General features: G+C 45.7%; 1 long non-coding RNA gene across 1 annotated transcript in view; it reads right to left on the bottom strand.

The window, feature by feature from the left end:
• Positions 1 to 3,548: 3,548 nt before the first annotated feature.
• The window catches only part of LOC138260766 (uncharacterized), a 92,044-nt gene continuing 76,157 nt past the window's right edge, over positions 3,549 to 19,435 (bottom strand). Inside the window, exons 2-3 of the long non-coding RNA XR_011198973.1 lie at positions 4,535 to 4,634; positions 3,549 to 3,761 (exon numbers count right to left, since the gene is read on the bottom strand). This is a non-coding gene — a long non-coding RNA (uncharacterized lncRNA). The remainder of the gene's footprint in view (positions 3,762 to 4,534; positions 4,635 to 19,435) is intronic.

Raw genomic sequence — 19,435 nt, 5'->3', positions numbered from 1 at the left:
AGTGGCGCTCTCCAGGCTGCAGCTCCCAGTGGCTGAGGGGAGGCCAGCAGCTCTATTCTTTGGGTTTACTACCTCATTGTAGTAGAGCTTGCTTATTTGTAGAAGACATTTAGGGAACTACATGATTAATATGACATTCCTGGAGGGTATATTTTCTTCATGGTTTCTTAACAGCAGACCTGCGTGGTCTTTGGAATACAGGCCTGAGTAAGCCACCTGTACATCAGGGTTTGAAAACAAACTGCCCTATTAATTGGCAAGCAGAGAGGTGTCACATTAATTTAGTGAGTGTTAACAGAGTAAACAAAATGTTCTGTGGATTTGTTAAACAAATAGGGTGCAGATATACATAGACATTTCAATGAAGCAGAGTGGATCACACTACTTAGAAGCACCCCAAATATTCTGAATGCTAGGTTCAAGTTGATACACATCTATTATTTATGCAGGGTATATCTCACCCCCAAATAAAGATATCGTATGTACCCCCATGTTTAGGCAAAGTGCTGCAGTGTGGGGAGAGCTTTGCAGATTTTTATCACAAGGTATGGCCATTTTTGGCACTTATTGGTCATTGGTGCCAAGTGACAGACATTTTTACTGCAACAACAAATAAGAAAGTGCAGAGTGCTCTGGAGGTCTCTAATCTGGGCTCATGTCCAAGGACAAATGCGAACAAATTAACAATCAGGTTTACAGATTTACCCTTGATCGTAGCCAAGAGTCAGATTCCTAGGAGTTGGAGGGATGTGCCTTCCCCAAATTTCCAACAGCCATATGGAGAATGACTAAATGGGTGCCATTTGAGAGTGCCTCCCCCATCAGGCGGTGCAGCATGGGACTAGAAAGATTGAAGTAGAGAGGGCTTGGGATGATATATTAACCTTGATTCCGACAAGGAACGTAAATGTGGACAGCTCTCCCTTGTGAGTAGCAGCACTAAGTGTGGGTGGGAAGGAAGCAGCCCCTGGTATGTTCTCTTTGTTTCCTGCCCCATCACCCCAGTTACTTACTCACCTCCTCCTCCATCCCTTCCACTCCTTGGCCCTATCGGCTAGTAAGAAATGGTAACTTGTATTTGCTTTATGTGCTCCTCATCATCTCCCAAATTGTTCAAGTAATGCCTTGTCGCAACCACTAGTTAGCAACAGCTTTGGTGATATGGTTGATGAAACATCTGAGAATTATCGCGGATCATTAAAGGATTAGGCATTTTAACATGATAGATTACTCAATGTATCAGTGATGTAAACATATCTGGTCAAAATGTAAGCGGACTGCAATACATTCCAGATGTTTGGTTATTATTAAACAATAAAATGTGCTTTTTCCAAACATAAGATATTGAGTGCCATGGTTGAGGAGGTACAGGAAAAGGTTGTAAGTACCCCAAGATCTGTCATGAATAGCCTTCTCCTTGGCACAGACTGGACACGTTTGTATATAGAGCTTTATGTCCTGACAAACTAGCAGCCACAGAAAGTATCAAAGTACAAGATCTAAGGAGGACTCTACCTCGAGCTGGCCTGAAATGGTTGAATCAGGGCACCTATTTAATGCCTCTTCCTGAAGGACCTTCAGGGGAATGTACAAGACTTGCTGCTTGAAATAGAGGCTTTGATGACTGACTGTTGGATCTGGCCCACTCTGCGGTGTTACTCCAGATTTATGTCTTCCTTTTGTCTTCTGAACCCATTTTTGATCGCATTAGGACTCTGTACACACTTTCCCTGCTAATCAGTGGTAAAGTGCTTGTTCTTTCCCCCTCAAACATGATAAAATTGGCTTACACCTGATGGCTAATTTAATTTACTTTAAGTCCCTAGTAAATGGTACTACATGTGCCCAGAGCCTGTCAATTAAATACTAATAGTGGAGCACTCATTGTGCCATCTACTAAAGTAGCTCTGTAAAACATGTCTGCAGTGCATTTTTAAACTGCTTTTGTGACCTGGAAAAATAAATCCTTGCCAGGCCTAAGCCTTTTTTTTAAAATACTTATAAGTCAGCCCTAAATTAGGGCCTAAGGTAGGCCCTAATGCCTCACAGGGCAGGTGCATGATATTTAAAAAGTAGGACATGTGTAACTAAGTTTACGTGTCCTGGCAGTAAACAAGCTCAGAAGTCGATTTCTCTGTTGGAAGGCTCTCTCTCCCATGGACTAAAACTAGGTTACCTTAACATACCTAATATGTGATAACCTCAGTTTGGAACAAATAGAAAAATGCTCCTGCCACTCAAATGAAGTTTAATTTAAAAACCTCTTTAATAGTGAAGTCTGATTTTAAGTTACTATCATAAAAAGCCACTTTTAGAAAGTTTGCATTTTTCTGTCTAATGCAAGTGTGTTTTTCTGTTAGTATCCAGTGTCACACAACTGTGAATGGCTCTTCTATTTTCACCTAAAAGCTTACAAATTGACATCTACGGTTCTGCTGGTTGGATCTTTGTTGTGTTGGTGTCATTTCATTTACTAACTCTAACTCTAAATTGGTTTGGGATTTTGTGTGTGCTGTGTTTTCACTTTATTACTGTTGGAGTGCTGCACAAATACTTTGCATGACTGCCTTTGTGCCCGGCTATCAGATTGTTAAGCTATTTAGTGACTTTTGGAATTCACCCTGACAAGGATTATGTTTACTATTTCAGATGGGCTTCCACCCCTCTCAACTAATAACCCAATTACACAGACCAAGGGAGTTTTGCATGACATTTCACCTAACTCATCTTCACATTGCTTGTTTTGGGCTTCTTTGACTCTCCGAAGAAAGGACAGACCAAGATTAATTACCATATTCAGAAGAAAAAGAGCTGACTCAAAGATTTCTTTATCTTGGAGGTATTTTCTAGATGAAATACTTGCCAGAATGTTTTGAGAAACTGGAACACAGGTGATGTAAAAATCATATCAGGAGAAGAAGTATTTCCACTGACCTTGTTGACTTGGCGACTGTTTCAACATTGTATATTTTGCACGAGCAGTAAGGATGTTCTAACCCATTGTCTGTCTGAACTTGCAGTATAACTGCTCAAATAGACCTTTCAAAGGTGCCCGTTTGTAATAAAAATTAAGTGGGATCTAGATGTCTTACGACTGGAACTTATATGAAGGCCATTTTTAGGTCTTGAAAAGCTGTCTCAGCTGTTTGAGCCCAAAAAAGCATTTAGCTAGATTGACCTTCAATGTATGAGAAGCATGACATATCTTACGGACAAAAAAAGTCCAAGAAAACCTGATGATAGAAGTTTGCTAATTCAAGGAAGCACTGAACATCCTTGACGGAGGTTGGAGGTAGCCAATCCATTATTGAAGATGCTTTGTTGTAATTCACAGCAATTCTTTTAGCATGCAATCGATAACCAAGGTATTCAACACTGTTATAACTTGCACATCACATACCCTTGTTGCTCCCTCTGGTGCTTCCTCTAGTGCTCACTCTTGGGTTGTCCATGTTGCTCCCCCTGATGCCCTCTATCAAAATGCTTTCCCTCTCGTTCCTCCCATAGCCTCCGCATGTAACCATTTTGTATTTTTCTTTCTGTCCCCTTCCCCAACATAGCTTGATCAGTGAGGGCACTCTTTGAGCTTCTTATTGAGGTCAAATGCCTATTTATTACTGTGTGTTGGCCTTTCCAAAGAAAGTGAGTTGAAACCCAAGTCTTCTGAGACATCAGTTCATCAAGTGATCCGGCAGCTATCTTGGGCACAGTAGTGTGAACACCCTACACAGGCTGGAAGGAATTGCTTGGCCTTGTGAATCCTGAAAGAGAGAGACACACGTGTTAACAGCTTCCAGGGAGCTTCCCAGCCAGTGTTCGCAGTGTGGGCATCAAACATACAAAATAAGAAACCAAGGTAGGAATTAAAGACCAGAAAACACCCGCCAAAAAGGTTAGAGCACTAACCCTTACTTTTTTTGGGCAAAGTAAAAAGGGTAAAGTAACAAAAACATGCTCTGGGAAATAATTCTAAACCACAAAAGACTTTGGAGAAAGGCCATTGTTTAGCGCACAAGATAAAAAGGAGAAAGATATAGTTAAGTAAAAACTGAGCTCACCATAATAAATTAAAACCCAATGAAGGCTCACAAAGCCAAAGATGGGCGCAAAGTTAATGATTTAACATTGTTGCCAACAAGCCGGAAATTACTGTATGAAAGGAATACAGAAAGCCTGCACAGAGCAACTATATGAGAGGAACAGAGAGAATGCAGATAAAAAAATCGTGTTGTGTAAATGTTTAAAGCTTAAGGAAGCGTGTTTATATGTGCATGGTGAAAAAGCAGAATCCTGTTCAACCAAATACTATCTCTTCTCTAATCAGGAAGGCTAAGTAATGGAATATTTGCTATTGAATCTAGATTGAGAAGAATCAGGGGAACGTCAGTCCCGAGATTCTTACTGAAGATGGCATACTCTTCTTGGTCACCTCTAGCATTCTCTCCCAAACCCCCACCCAGTAGAGAGCAGTTGACATTGCACACAATATGACGATGCACTGAGAATTATTTTCTGCGGGGTCTGGCGTACTCACATTGCTTCTGCAGAAGTCCTGGAATTCAGGTGAGTGGACATTGACAGATACTATCCTTCTCAAATTCACATTTATCCGGTTTGCAATGTAGATGATATAGCTGAGGATGAGACAGCACCAGGATGTCATCCAGGTAAGATACAACACAGTGGTTAAGCACATGAGGAAACACATGGTTCTCAATCTCTGGAAAATTAAAATCATTATAGAGTCCGAACTGCATGAGTTGGTATTCAAATTGACCAATGGGAGTCCTAAGTACTACAGAAGTGGTACGCATCTCAGAGATCTAAGTTTGCAAAAGTGATGGTTCCACATAAAAACTTCTAATGCCATCAATTAGTAGTAAAGGATACTGATTCATAACATTGATTTTATTTATTTACTTTTTTAATCGGCTTTTTTTTGGAAAGGGAACATGTAGCAGCAGATCAATTCCAGTACATGGACAATATTGCTGTGGCATAAAATACATTACTCACATTGAAGCTGCTCCCCCATCAAGCTGGGACAGGCTATCTCATAACCCATTCATCTCACATTTTCCTGGCATCCCAGTTAATTAACAGTAACAATTTATAAACTTAGAACATTAGGAATTCCGCACATACACGTATTCAGTACAATAATTTCAGACCTATACGATCACTGTGTCAGTAGACACCTCCCTTTATTCAATAGTTATGTTTATTCTTCTCATGTTCGATAAGTGTTGCAGCATCTACATGTCTCATGTTGTCCATGGTGCACTAGGCAGCAGTTTCATCTAGCCCCATCGGAGCAGCCCATTGATTCTCCTAGTCAGTCAGTCTCTCGTTTCTTCTTCCACCTCTGTAAATGCCATTAGCACTTCTAACCATAGCTCTGCTATTGGCTCTTGACTGCCCCTCCCAGCTCTTCTGCTGTTAGGGCAGCTCACTCCACTTTTGCCCAGCTCTCTACTGTCCTTCGCCATCTGCAGTATGGCCATTCTTCTGTCAATTACCTGTACAGTGCCATGTCTCTGCAGGTCACTGCAAGAGCTAGATCTAATAATCTATTTCCCACCTTCTTTCCCAGCCTTTAGGGGTACAAGCCCAAAAAGCATATTTCCATGTTCAACAAATCTCGCTTAGCAAGTGTGCGTTCCATGTCTTGAACTACTTTGACCCATAACTAGCCAAATGTAGGACATGTGAATAAAATTGGCATCTTATAGAAAGCAGTGGGGACACCAAATGCATCAGCTTGCATCATTACATTGACCCAGTGTGGACTAAGATATGTTGAATGGAGATAGTTAAACTGAGCGTAATTGAATGTAGTGTTCTTAGGTACCCTGTGCACTTGCCATAGGCTTTGCTCCCATTGTTTTACCCTGAATTCTCTGCCCAACGAGTCTTCCCATCTAGTATGGAAGGACGTGAGTAAGGATCACTGACAGCAGCATCTTGTAAATCCAAGTAATTAGCTTACACCCCCGCCAACCAAACATGAGGAAGGTTTGAAGTAGGTTGTTTGTGCGCAGGCCTGTAGTATTCGACCCACAAAACTGGAGCAGCGCCCTCTTCAGTGCTGCATATGTTAGGAATTGTGTCACCAGCAGGCCCTCCTTCTCTGTCAATATCGCCATGGTGCCGAGTCTTTCCCCTTTTTTTCTATACCCACTCTGCTTCACAGTCTCATGTCAATGAAACTGCCCTCTAAGGCAGTACACAACCCCACCAGCAGTGGGCAGGCATGTAGTGAGTGTGTTGCTTTGTTTTACTGACCGCTGCCTTCCAACTTCGGAGTGTCATCGCAGGTTGCCTCGTCAGAGTCACCCTCAATCCCAGTATCAGTGTGATTAGTGCCCCTTTGTGCCGTGGGTTTACGCCACCCATTTGACCATCCATTGAAGCTGCACTTATAAGTAGATCTCAAAGTCCGGGCGCCCAGTCCCCTCTCAATTTTTGGACATGACAGTCTGTCCAAGGAGATCTGGTGCCTATCACCATCCCAAATCAGCTCCCAAAGCAGCACATTCAGCTCCCTGAACCAAGCCTGCAGGATCCGGGCTGGCCAGTTCATGCAATCAGAAAGGACTCATGGTAACACTACCATCTTCGACAGTGCCGTTCATGCTATTATTGAGAATTTCAGGGACCACCAAAAGTGTATGATACCCTTCAAGGCTCTCAGCGCCTCTCCAGATTTCTTTCTCTGACATTTGTCTCAAAGTGGTACACTTTAATTCTCAAGTATTGTAGTACTCTGGGCTCCCATTTAATGCCAGCCTGTGTCACTGCCTGCAGTGAGTTTTGCATGTCGGTGGGTAACATGAAGGTGCAGGTTTTACTCCAGTTTAAGTAAAGGCCTGACAGTCGCCTTAGTTCCTCCAGGAGTTCAATACTCCATGCGAATTCCATCTCAGTGTCCCTGAGGTACAGGAACATGTTGTCTGCATACAGCGACACCACATGCTCCCCATCCCCCAGCGTAATCCCTCTCCACACTCCCTCCACCCTGGCCACACGGGGGAATGGCTAAAACACCAACTCAAACAGCATCAGAGACAGTAGGAAGCCCTGCCGAGTGTAACGTGTACTTCAGACACTTCGCATATACACTGCCCCGTTCGGACCCTAGCAGTAGCTCCCAAGTATAAAAGAGTAACCCACTTATCCTGCCCCTGTCCTAGGTTCATACATACTATCAAAGCTCTGGGGGACCCCAATGTATGGTGAGGAATGCTTTTTTGAATGCCTCTGGAGAGAGCTTAGGGAATGCTGTGGAGTTGCGTAGTTTAGTCCATCAATCTAAACAGCCCTCTAATGTTTAATGATGTATTGCTTTGGGATTTAAATCCACTTTGGTCTTGTTGGATTAACCGTCAACGGATGTTGTTTCAGGCACTAAGCCAGTATTTTGCTAAGGATCCTATAGTCTAAGTTTAGCACGGACAAGGGTCTTAATGCTGTCTCATCCAGCGCATTACCATGGGGTTTCAGGATCAATATGATTAAGGCTTCCCTTGTGGTCTCCGGTAGCAGGCCTTTCTCTAAGGCCATGTATATTTCAGCTAAACGCAGAGCCATACTATCCGCCTAAGAATGGTAGAATTTCACCGGCAGGCCATCCATCCCTGGTATTTCTGCCACCTGCCAACTCTGAGATAGCCACTTCTGTGATTGGCTGTCCCAGGCTCCTGTGCTTTAGCATCCAGCCCGGTCAGTAGTGCAATGCTCAGGAACAGTGGCATCACATTCTCCAAAATCAAAGATTGTTTGTCATATAAATCCCGATAATGATGGACGAACGTGTTGTGTATGTAACTCTGTGACAGCATAATCTCACCCTCTGCATTCCTGACATGAGTAATGGGGTGATTATTCTCCTGTTTTACTAACCAGGTCAAGAGGAAGCCCCCACTTCCTCTCTCAACATGGCTAGTATTCAAATGCCTTCGGTATGTTAGAGATCACAGTCGCTCATGTTTTTACTTTCCACTACCCACCTGGGGAACACCAGGGGATCTGTAGGAAGCACCCTTTCTCATCCTTGGATATTATCCCCCAACTTTCTTAACTCTGTCTGTAGGGATCTCTTGACTCCAACCAGCTGCCCCTGGCAGAATACCCTCACCACTACCATTCAATGTGTGCACAGCGAGTTGTGCCTTGGTAAATTTAGAAGTATTCTATGATTGCAGCAGCCCCTAAAGGAATTCAGAAGTTGTCCTCAGCCAGGTGAGAGGGCTATAGATGCCATGTGGGGATGGCAGCCGCACACTGTCCCCAAGTTATTCTCATAAGAAGAGGGTTATGATCAGAAAGCGTGTGTGTTAAAAATTCTATTTGGACAATCGGCATAGAAAGCCCCTTGTTGCAAGCAGTTTATCTAGTTGGATGTGCAGATTATGCACCGGGGAAATGAATGAGTATTCTTAACTGTCTGCATTTCTGAGTCTGCATACATTTGTTAGCCCGCACTTTCCTGTCCAGTCTCTGAATTAGTGCACCAGTATTTTCGCAGTTGCAGTAGCCAGTGGGGGAGGCAATCTATCTAATCCAACATTTTCTACACAATTGTAGTCTCCCCCCCAGGATCATAGGATGTACAGAATCCAGGGATGGTACTGACACCAGAGAGTCTAGAACCTGCATCTGTCCCACATTAAGAGCATAGATGCTCCCCAGTAGTATGAAAACTCCATTGAGTCGGGCCAACAGTAGACACTTTTGTCTATTTGTGACATGATGGGCTCCACAGGGACGTCCGGTCTAATCCATATCAACGCTCCTCTCAAGTAAGAGGAATAGTCAGACATATACATCTGATGACCTACATAGCTTGCACAGTCTGTTGAAGTCCCCAGGCACTAGGTGCGTTTCTTGGAGAAAAGCAATGTCCACAGCTCTACGCCTAAGATAAGTCAGTATTTTGTGCTTCTTACTCATGGCTCCCATGCCTCTCACGTTCCAAGTGAGTAATCTATAGGTAAATAAAGCTGTCAGGTGCACAGTTTATGGATCAATTCTGTTTATTCAAAGCCACAGCAATTCACAAACATACACAGCTGGTCACCCACAACGCAGGCGGCCGGCAGCGGCAATTAAAAGTTTAGATCTTAAGTAACACAGCTGTCTGCCTACAATCCTGGGGCCGGCAGCATTGCTAAGGCAAATTTAAAAAGTGTAAAACACTATTAACCCTAACAAAAAATCCCCTCCCCTTAATTCCTTCATATGATACGTCTGAGTGGTCTGTGGAAGAAGTATGTCAAGGCAAGTGGTGAATATTCAGGGGTGTGTGATAGCCAGTAGAATTAGGATGGAGCTGAACTATCAGTGGGCTAGCTCAGTCACTGTGAGTAAATTGATCAGTTTAAAGTAAATTGGGCAGGTTCATTTATTGAATTCAGATGAGAGTATATCAGTGATTCACAAAGTTTTTCAACCCACGGCTCTCTTGACCTATCGGCCATTGGCCTGATAAAGGTATTATAATCATATTTGAAACAAAATAAAAATATAACACATGTAAGATTAACCACACAACAAACATTTTGAAAAACTCTTGTAGAAAAAATGTTTTTTTGATTAATAGGAAAAAACATGGAGTCTGAATTTTACAGAAGGTAGAAAAAGGCCTAAATTTATTTTAAAAATCCTACTAAGATGGATATGCTTGTTTATCCTCACGTAGCTCATCAAATCTTGGCATTATTTTTTAGATCACAACACACATTTCTTATTCAAAGTTAAGCTTTGCCCTATATTTTGACTTTATCACTGCAACTACTGAGAAACCAGCTTCACAAAGGTAAGAAGTAGCAAACAAGATCAAAACATGCAAGGCTCTCTTGCTTATCACTGGTTATTCATCCTCAGTTTAGCACCGAAAGTCAAGCAGTGACTGAGACGGGAACCTTACTTTCAATGTTGAGCACATGAAATGTCAATGAGATGTTCCTCTTCCTCATTAGTGAAATGCTGTGGTCTCTCAGCATTGAAGTGGTCTCTCACCCATTTTAGTGGCTCCACTTCATCCTCTGGGAGATATTTGTCAAGGTAAAGACACAGTTGTGACATACACAGAACAAAAACGGTCCTCAGTTCCTCATTTAACGCCATCTCATTGTCTTGTAAAAACTGGTCCAATGAAGGAAAACATTTATAGTCACATTTGCTTACATTGCTTTTCCAAAGGATCACTTTCTTCTTACAGCCTGAAACCTTGTCTGAGAGCTGCAAGATGTTAGTATTATTGCCTTGCAAGGAGTTGTTCAGTGTATTCAGTTTTTCAAAACGATCAGAAAGAAAATAATTTTTTATGAAAAAGTGTGCATCAATACATTTGTCAGCAAAACAATGTACATCATTGTGTAGATATGAGTATAGTTCATTCCTTAGCTCATACACTCTAAGCAGGGAGTTCCTGACAGACAGTCATCAAGAACTGCTGTAGAAGAAGAGGCATGAGTGTTCAGCATCCATGTGCTCACACAGCTTAGCAAAAAATCTTGCTTTCATTGGTCTTGATTTAACAAAATGTACCACTTTGATGACTATTTTTAGACTATCATGCAGCTCTTCACTGAGGTTTTGTGCTGCTCGTGCTTCTCTGTGTACTATACAGTGTGCCCAAACAGCATTAGGTGCTTTACCCCATATGCTATCCTGAAGACCTTGATAGCATACTGCCATTGAACAACCCCCATCTGTACAAACCTCAACACATCTCTCCCAGTCAGTCTGATTCTGTACCATAAAATCGTCCACAACTGCAAACAACAGGCACAGTAAAAAAAACACAATGCCTTTAGCACAAATTCCAAAGCTCTTAATCATGGCTCATTATTAAAGCGGGCCGTGACTGAGAGCTCTGGAATTAAAGCTGAAGGCAATGTGACTTTCTCACAGTGCATGTCAGTGGGCCAAAAAAAGAAAAACATGGTACTTACCAACTCTCCTTGTCCTCGTCTTCGTTTCACACTTCCTACAGTCTCAGGCACTTCCCCACTCCAAATCCCAACGCTGCTTTCATGCTGCAGATGAGCAGCATGTAAGCAGTGCAAGGATTGGCTGGAGCAGGATGCCTGGAAGGCACAGGAGGCTGTGCCTGCTCTCCGCCCAGTTGTCTCAGACAGCTGAGTGGAGAGGTTTGCACTGCTCATTGAGGCTGAGCAGCCCAAGACAGCCGGCCAAACTGCCATTCGCAGTGTAAACTGGGGGAGTGAGCACCACTCCCCTGCTGCCAGTCAGTAGCAATGCCCCCGCCCCCAAACACTTCTCGGGCTGGGAGAAGTGAAAAATAAAATGGTAATTGATTGTATTACCATTTTATTTTTCACGTTTATTGCACTGGCAGCAGGGAGGCAACACTCATCTGCCCCACTGTGGAGAGGGGGGCCTCTGTGCAGTTTACCATCCAGAAGAGCTGTTTGTACTCAAGGACCATTAGATCCCAAAACTATGGCGGTCATTCCAACCGCGGCGGGCGGCGGTAGCCGCCCGCCTGGCAGGAACCGCCGAAAGACCGCACCGCGATCCAAAGACCGCGGCGGCCATTCTAGCTTTCCCGCTGGGCCGGCGGGCGACCGCCAAAAGACCGCCCGCCGGCCCAGCGGGAAAGACCCAGCAACGATGAAGCCGGCTCCGAATGGAGCCGGCGGAGTTGCTGGGGTGCGACGGGTGCAGTGGCACCCGTCGCGATTTTCAGTGTCTGCTAAGCAGCCTGTTGGCGGTGCTTCCGCGGTCGTTGGCCCTGGCGGTCGGTGACCGCCAGGGTCAGAATGACCCCCTAGGAGTCTTCCATCATACTGACATCTGCCATAGTAATTTAGCTGTCTGCGGTTATAAAGTGCTTGAATAAACCCTAGAAATTGTGCTCAAATACCCTAGCAAGCTGTAACTGACCAGAGGTACAGTCAGGAGACCCTACCAAAGGCATTCTCTAAAACCAGCACTTTGCCAGTGACTGCTGCAACATAAAAAAAAATTATTGTTGTATTAATGTGAGCAATAGCATTTCTCATGTGAATAAATGTATATGTTTAAGGAGAGACAACCTTAGAAATAACTCTGATGAGATATGTGACAAGTATATTAGCTAGAAGAGAATGACAAACATTTTCCTGGTCTTTTGTCCGGCGGTTGGTTGGTTGTTTGCCAAGACATCCAATGGATGTTCAGAAAACACAGGGGGGTTTCCACATCACAGACAGACTATGCTAAAGTGGCAGGTACACAGGGGCATGGCCGACAAGTAGGCTGTTCGGGTGCACTGATCTGGTGCTCCCAGCCCGCTAACGGCATCCTGAAGAATCCTCCCCATCGTGAGAAGCACAGAAGCCCCCGATAGCTCGCATCACTTGGCTGCAACAGCTGGGCATGACTTGGGGGGAGTTTTGACCTCTGTGGCGCCTGATTGCCGGCCCTTGAGACGAACGTTGCTGAGGCCTGGTGGCGCTGGCCCACACCTCTGCGGGACGAATGGATCTGCCCAGAGTGACAGCACCGTAGGAGGAAGAGTCAGCACAGTCTAACCTAAGCACTGCTGTGGGCTGACAAGTTGGTTTGGTCTGCCGGGGGAGGGCCTGCGCTCTCTGCAGGCTGTGAGAGGGCCGACTGGACACCCCAGTTGGATGAGGGTTGGGCCTTCGCTGTGCTGCTGGAGAACAACATTGAGCCGAGGCGGGCCTTTACCTGAGGTGACCCTGCGCCTGCAACTGGGTCTGTTGAGGACACTGAACCACCCCTTAAGGGGACTGCATGTGAGGTGACAGATGCTCACTGGACCAGGCAAACCAAGAGGTGGGACAGTGGTGCGGGGTATGGACATTCGCCCTCTCCCCTGCCCTTTCCTGATGAAGAGGACCTTGCTGTCGGCTGTGCCAGCAGCAGCGCTTGCCTGAAGCTCCTTTAGGATTACTATTGGGGGCTTGGAGACCGCAACTGCAACAAAGAGTGCCTTAGACAGCCAGAACACACTTGGCATCGCGTGAGGCAGCAGAGGCCTGACCTGCCGGCGGACTTGAGTGGTGAACTGGATGACGGCAGACTGGGCTCCCGGGTGTGGTCAGCCTAACTGATCTGACCTAGACGGCTCCATTTCCATCCCCCCACATGGATCTTCACACAGTGGGACAATGGTCGCCTCAGGAAAGGCACCTGCAATGCAGCACGTGTCCGAGCCCCTCACTTTGCCCGCCTGACTTTAGGCCAGAAGACACCTGATGAAGTGCCAGGCTGGCCACTGGTGAGACAGTTATCTAAGCTGCTGAGGTGAGAGGTGTGGAGGTGCAGGGGGACCGGCTGTACCAGTGACACTGTGAGATGTTACTGGTATTCTTGAGGAGAAAGACTTTGCACAGTAGACCGCTCCACGGCCCACAAGCAAGGATTTGTTTCTGGTCCTGTTGGTGGCTAAATTTTGCTTTCTCTCCCATATTGACCCACAGAGATTTGTAGGAGGAAAGCTACATTGTGGATGCTGCTGCTTTCTCCCTTCATAGCGGCAAGATGAGGGATGGAACGGGGGAATGCCTCACTGGCCTGGAGCCAGCTTAACTGCATTCCCACAGAGCAGGTGTTGCATCCAACCCTGAGAATGCACATTACTTCCATGGATCACAATGGTCTGAGATTAAAATAAAGTCTGCATGACTCAACCGACCACCATAGATCAGTTTGGGGCACAAATCATGACGGGCAGCACGCAGATGACGGACCAGGAGGGCCTGTAGTCACCACAAGGTCCCACAGATGTGCAAATCCTTGCGCCCATTAAAGCCTCTAGCACAGTGGTACAAAATAAAATTGAAGCAATAGCACTAGATGTGAACTTATTGCATGCAGACGTCCAGAAACTATTAGAGAGGTCAGTTGAAACAGAGAAGCTCCTGAACGCACTCCAGTCAGAAATACAGACTCTTAAACTTAAAACCAAGGTATTGGAATTGGAGACCTAGAGACTGAAATTGGAACTCCATGAGGAAGTCACAGAGGGGAGAGCCTGGAAATGCAACTTGCAATTCATAGGATTCCCAAAAAGGCAGAAGGTACCATACCAGAACTATTCCTAGAGGACTGGATTAAGACACAGCTCAGGGATATTGATTTGTTCCAATTCTTTGTGGTGAAAAGGGCCCATAGGTCACTGGCAGCTCCTCCATCTCTAGAGGGTACCCCCAGAACTATTATTGCAAAAATACCTTACTCCAGAGATTGAGAGGCCATACTAAAGAGGGTACGCAGAAGGGGAAACCCCACCTTTGACAATCATGTGATCCGGATAGTTCCAGACTATACTAGATCAGTACAGCAATAGTGACATTCATTTAGTGGGGTCAAACAGAAATATAGAGCAATCAACCTCTAGTATATGCTGTTGTATCCAGCTAAACTCAAAGTGATGCATGATGACCGTGCACACTTTTTCATGTCGCTGGAGGATGTATGGGATTGGATGGAGATTCGTGGAGTTGGCAGAATCAAGTTGAGAAGCTGGAGGAGTGCCAGGAGCAGTTCTGGGGGCACCCAAGACGCAGAAGACAGAGCAGATGAAGAAGACGCTCGGACTCCGGGACCCGGGTGGTGGTGGTACAGAAGAACGGCATGCTGGTCTTAGACCAGCAGTGACAGGAACTTGAATGAGCCAGGGTATTGGTGGAGATGGTGACGTCGGCTGAATTGGCTGGGAGTGGTTCAGACCGGTTGGAGACCTCACCACCCACTAACGCTGAACTACAATGACTTCCCCCCGAAGCTGCATTTCTACATGGTGGAGATTAATAAAGGGACCCAGTTGTTATTGTATTCAGTACTACCGGTGCTCGTACTTGTTGGGTCAGGCCTTCAATATTATGATTGCCCTTCAAATTATCCAGAGGCTGAGATATGAAAGGATGTTTATGGGTCTTGGCTCCTGGGGTAGGGACCCACTGCGGCTGGTAGAGCACGCATGAGTTGGACTGCTGGCTCCTCCCCCTCTTTCTCCATACCCTTAGTGTATGTGATATTTCTCTCTCCCAAGAGAGTGATTGCGATGGGGAGTGACATAGTTGCTGTAGTGAGTGAATGTAAGAATGTGAGTGGACTGGACATAGGGATACCACAGGAGCCATCATAGATCCAGGGTCTGCAGTCAGAGGCCCCTATTTTAGGTTTTGCCCTTGGGCGGCAACTTCAGTGTAGAGAGTGATTGCTTCGTTATGTTGCATGTGAGTTCTAGTTGTAGCACCTTTAGGCAATTGATGCGTGCTATTTGATGAGGAGACCCGAGTTAGGTATATGTGTGTTTGCGCGGGGAGGGAAGGGGGGTTATGTTATTTAGGTAAGTGTTGTTTTCATCAGTGCCATCGGGACTCATGGGGGGGGGGGGGTAGGAAACAAAGGAGGGTGGGGGTGTCTGTTCAATTTGCAATTATTTGATAACTAACTCCACTCGTATTCTCACATGGAACGTGAGGGGTTTAGACATGTTCATAAAATGTTACAAGGCACACACATACTTGAGACACAGCAGGACCCATAAAGCTATGTTACAGGAGACACATTTAACTGAGGGAGAAGCAAAGAAGGTCAATAAGAAGTGGAGGGGACAGTTATACTCATCAAATTACTCCTCTTATGTCCTGGGAGGTGTCTATATGGTTGCCGCCTGGGTTCCCACTCCAATAGCTTAGTCATACAGCCAATATTGATGAAAGATACATACTGGTACATAGCCGCCTGGACAGAGCTGAAGTTTGCCTCCTTAATGTTTATGTCCCCAATACCGATGACAGTAATTTTTTCATAGCCTTAGAGTGAGAACTCTTACATTATGTAGACATGCCATTGTATGACGGGCAACTTTAACTGCATCCTAGAGGGTACACTGGACAAACACCCACCAAGATTAGGCACGAAGCCTGACATGACTGCCAGTCTGACCAAGACTATGTATAGGCTACAGTGTAGGGGTATATGGTGAGACCTCCACCCTCGGACTATGGAGTTTTCCTAATACTCCTCTACACACCATGAGTACAGCAGATTAGATCAATTCTTCATCACTATGGAGAGGACCCTAAACATAATTGGGATAGAATACTGAGTTTGGTTCCTGTCAGATCATGCCCCCTCCTTCTGGACTGAATGTTGGATGGACAGAGACCGAGTGCCGCTGTGGAGACCCCAATCTGAATCTGTATGAGACTCAGAGTGTAAAGTGGATGTACAACTGGCCATACAGACCTACTTTGAGACCAATTGGGCCTCCACAGAGATGCCGGGTACCAAATGCAGAGCATGTAAAGTAGTGATTCCGGGATTGTGCCTTGGGACAATGTACGGTACACTGAAGAAACTTGAGGGGAATTGTGGGAGGAAGAAGCCCAACTGACCCAACTCCAGCAACAGGTGAGGGGAGGATAACTGAGCAGATCTCACAAGAGCACACTGGCGAGTGGCAGAGATTTGGGATAGACTGGACCAACATGGGCATTAAGACTATTGACAGAGGCTGCACAGAGAAGGGGACTGGTCAGGCCATATGCTGGCATGGTGACTGAAATGGGAGAGGTCACCTCCTGTGATACTCTCTCTGAGGAGGGCTGATGGAAAGGTGGTAGTAGGTCAGGTAGGATTTAACCTAGCATGAAGGGACCATTTGTCGGTGGTGTACAGCGAGCCTGGTGGCAGCAGGACACATGCAACAGAAACATTCCTGGAGGAAATTGTGGTCCTGTGCCTGACGGCAGACAAGAGGAGACAGTGATATTCACTTTGAGGAGTTTAAGTCGGCTGTACAGGACATAGCAAGGGGAAGGTCCTAGGGGCTAGGGCCCTGATGGCCTACCGGTAGAGTTTTACCAGGTGTACTTCACAGATATCCTTCCGAAACTCCTGGGTACCCTCCAAGAAGCTAAAGTGGCTGGAATTGTACCTAACCACATTCTGCATGCCACTAGAGATACAAGGGTGGAAGCTGTCTTGGTAGCCCTAGATATAGAAAAAGTTTTTGATACTTTGTCCAGGGCATACCTCTGGGAGGTACTCCGAAGAATGGGATTTGGCCACCAGTACCAAACTTAGATCCACCTGTTGTACACTGCACCCAGGGCACGGATAAGCACCGGTTAGGTAGTGTTGGAGCGGTTTGACATTGAGAGAGGCACAAGACAGGGTTATCCACAGTGGTATACAACACATGTGGTGTCCATGTACGAGGATGACACCCTACTATTTACAAAGGATCCAGCCAGGTTCTCTCCGCAACTACTGCAACTCATGTTGTATTTTGGGGATGTTTTGGGCCTCCCAGTCAGCCGTCACAAGACAGTGCTGTTTCCCACTGCAGCACTGGCCTTGCGCCCGCTGGAGGAGTTACCAAACGTAGGTCTACCCTGGGAACCAAGTAATTTTCAACATCTGGGATTCAGGTGTCGACTGACAAGCGCCTTCAATACGAGCTTAATATGGGCCAGACGTTGCGCTGCCTCACCCAGTCCGTAGAGTCCGTCAGTCATGGTCTAAGAGGCCATGAGTAAAATTGTACTACTCCTAAGGTGCCTATACGTTATGCAGAATCCCTTTTGCTTGTTGCTAACATCACAGTTTCGGCAACTCAATGGCTTACTGGTGTCATTGATTAGGGCTGATAAACACAACAGGGTCAAATTAGAAACCCAGAAGTTGAATCAGGAGGAGGGAAGTTTAGGGCTAGCTGACCTCCAATTGTACTACCGAGTGGGACTGCTCCAGTACGCGCCTGTGTGGTGGGAAGAGGGACCCAACTGTGGGAAGACATTATTGACGGAATCTGTGCCTTCCACTGAACTCCCCAAGCTACTGATGAGAGGGCGCAGAATCCCAACGGGTACACCGTTCATAGTATCACAGGTGGCACAGACCTGGGAGGTGTCTGTGACAAAAGTTAGAAGATGCACAGCATACGCAAAAATGTTCCCGCACTGGTGGCTCACACCCTTTTGAAGGCTGAGGGATTCAATCAATGTAATGCCCTGGATCAAAGGCAACTGTCAAAACGTGAGGGATTTGTACCTGAAAAGCACATTCTTAACAGTAGCTGAAGCTGGTGAGCTCTATGGTGTGGGACAGCTTCTACAATATGCTGGCATATCACATACGGCCCAAAAGATATGGATCAGCTACCTCGATGAATCGGAGGAATCCCAGTTGTTGAGAACCATACTTGACCGAATTCAGACACAGGGTTCATCTCCTGACACCAATCGGCCTTAAAGCAAGACAGACAAATAGATACAACCAGGGCTCGCCTTCGTTGGGACGAGGACCTAAATACCCTATTAACAGATATTGAGTGGAGGAGAGCTAGGGCACACGTGTGCGAGACCTCCAGCAATGCCAGCTTCAAATTAAAATAATTCTGTTATCTACATAGGGGCTACCTTACCCCACAATGACTTAGCAGGATATACCCTATGCGCACTGCCAAGTGTCCATGGTGTGGTATGTCCTCTGCTGGATTTGTACAGTTTATGTGGAATTGCAGCATACTCCACCCATTCTGGACGCAAATTACGTAATCCATGACCCAAATAACAAGGGTTGGTCTGACTGAGTTAATTCAGCATTGCCTCCTAGGTCTTCTGACGCTTCCCAGGGAAAGCCACAAAGTGAATTATAGATTTGCACTCCTAAGCCTGGTAATGGCCAGATGCCGCACAGCCATTCATTGGATACTGCCTCACCTCAGCTTTCAACAGATGGCAAAGGGATATATTAGAATGGGTGATACCTTAAGGGATACAGCTCCGAAGAGTCCGCACAGACGAACATGTGTAGAGAGAAACCTTGCAAAGTGGGAAGAGATGTTGGATCGTATAGGGGGCGACCAGGAGGATGATGCCAAGATTGTACCCCCTGAGTAGGCATAAACTCTCTCACCTCCCACACGACAGACCTGCAGGCAACCAATTGCAGTCAGCAGGCCATTCCCCTCTGAGCAGTGTGCAGCAGTAGTGGAGGTGTGTGTTCCTGTATAAATGAGCATGTCGATGGGCGATGTGATGAAAACTTTGTCCGTGGACTTCCCTCCTCATGGTTATATATTGTATTCCTGACACTAACTCTGGCCAGGGTTACTACACCTGCCCCGGTCCCTACCCCTTTATACCCACTGATCTGTTCCCCCCCATATTTCAACAACATGATATATTGTACTTCATGATATGCAGAACATTACAGCTGTTGTATGGCACTGCTATCTGTTGACTTTTTTTATTGATTAAAATGCCAATAAAGTGGCATGTTCACAAAAACCCAAACAGTAAATAAATAAATGATCCAGCTAGGGTTGGCCTGACCAGTTTTCTACCGGCACAACTGGTATTTTGATGTCCTGAGGTTCCGAAAATAAATAAGACTACCCAAAGCCAGTATTTTTAGTTCCTATGATCTCTACGTACTT

Source organism: Pleurodeles waltl, chromosome 10 (assembly GCF_031143425.1).
Source record: "Pleurodeles waltl isolate 20211129_DDA chromosome 10, aPleWal1.hap1.20221129, whole genome shotgun sequence".
Lineage (NCBI taxonomy): Eukaryota > Metazoa > Chordata > Amphibia > Caudata > Salamandridae > Pleurodeles > Pleurodeles waltl.
Note: the sequence above shows the minus strand (reverse complement) of the source record. Positions and strands in the feature narration are given on the sequence as shown.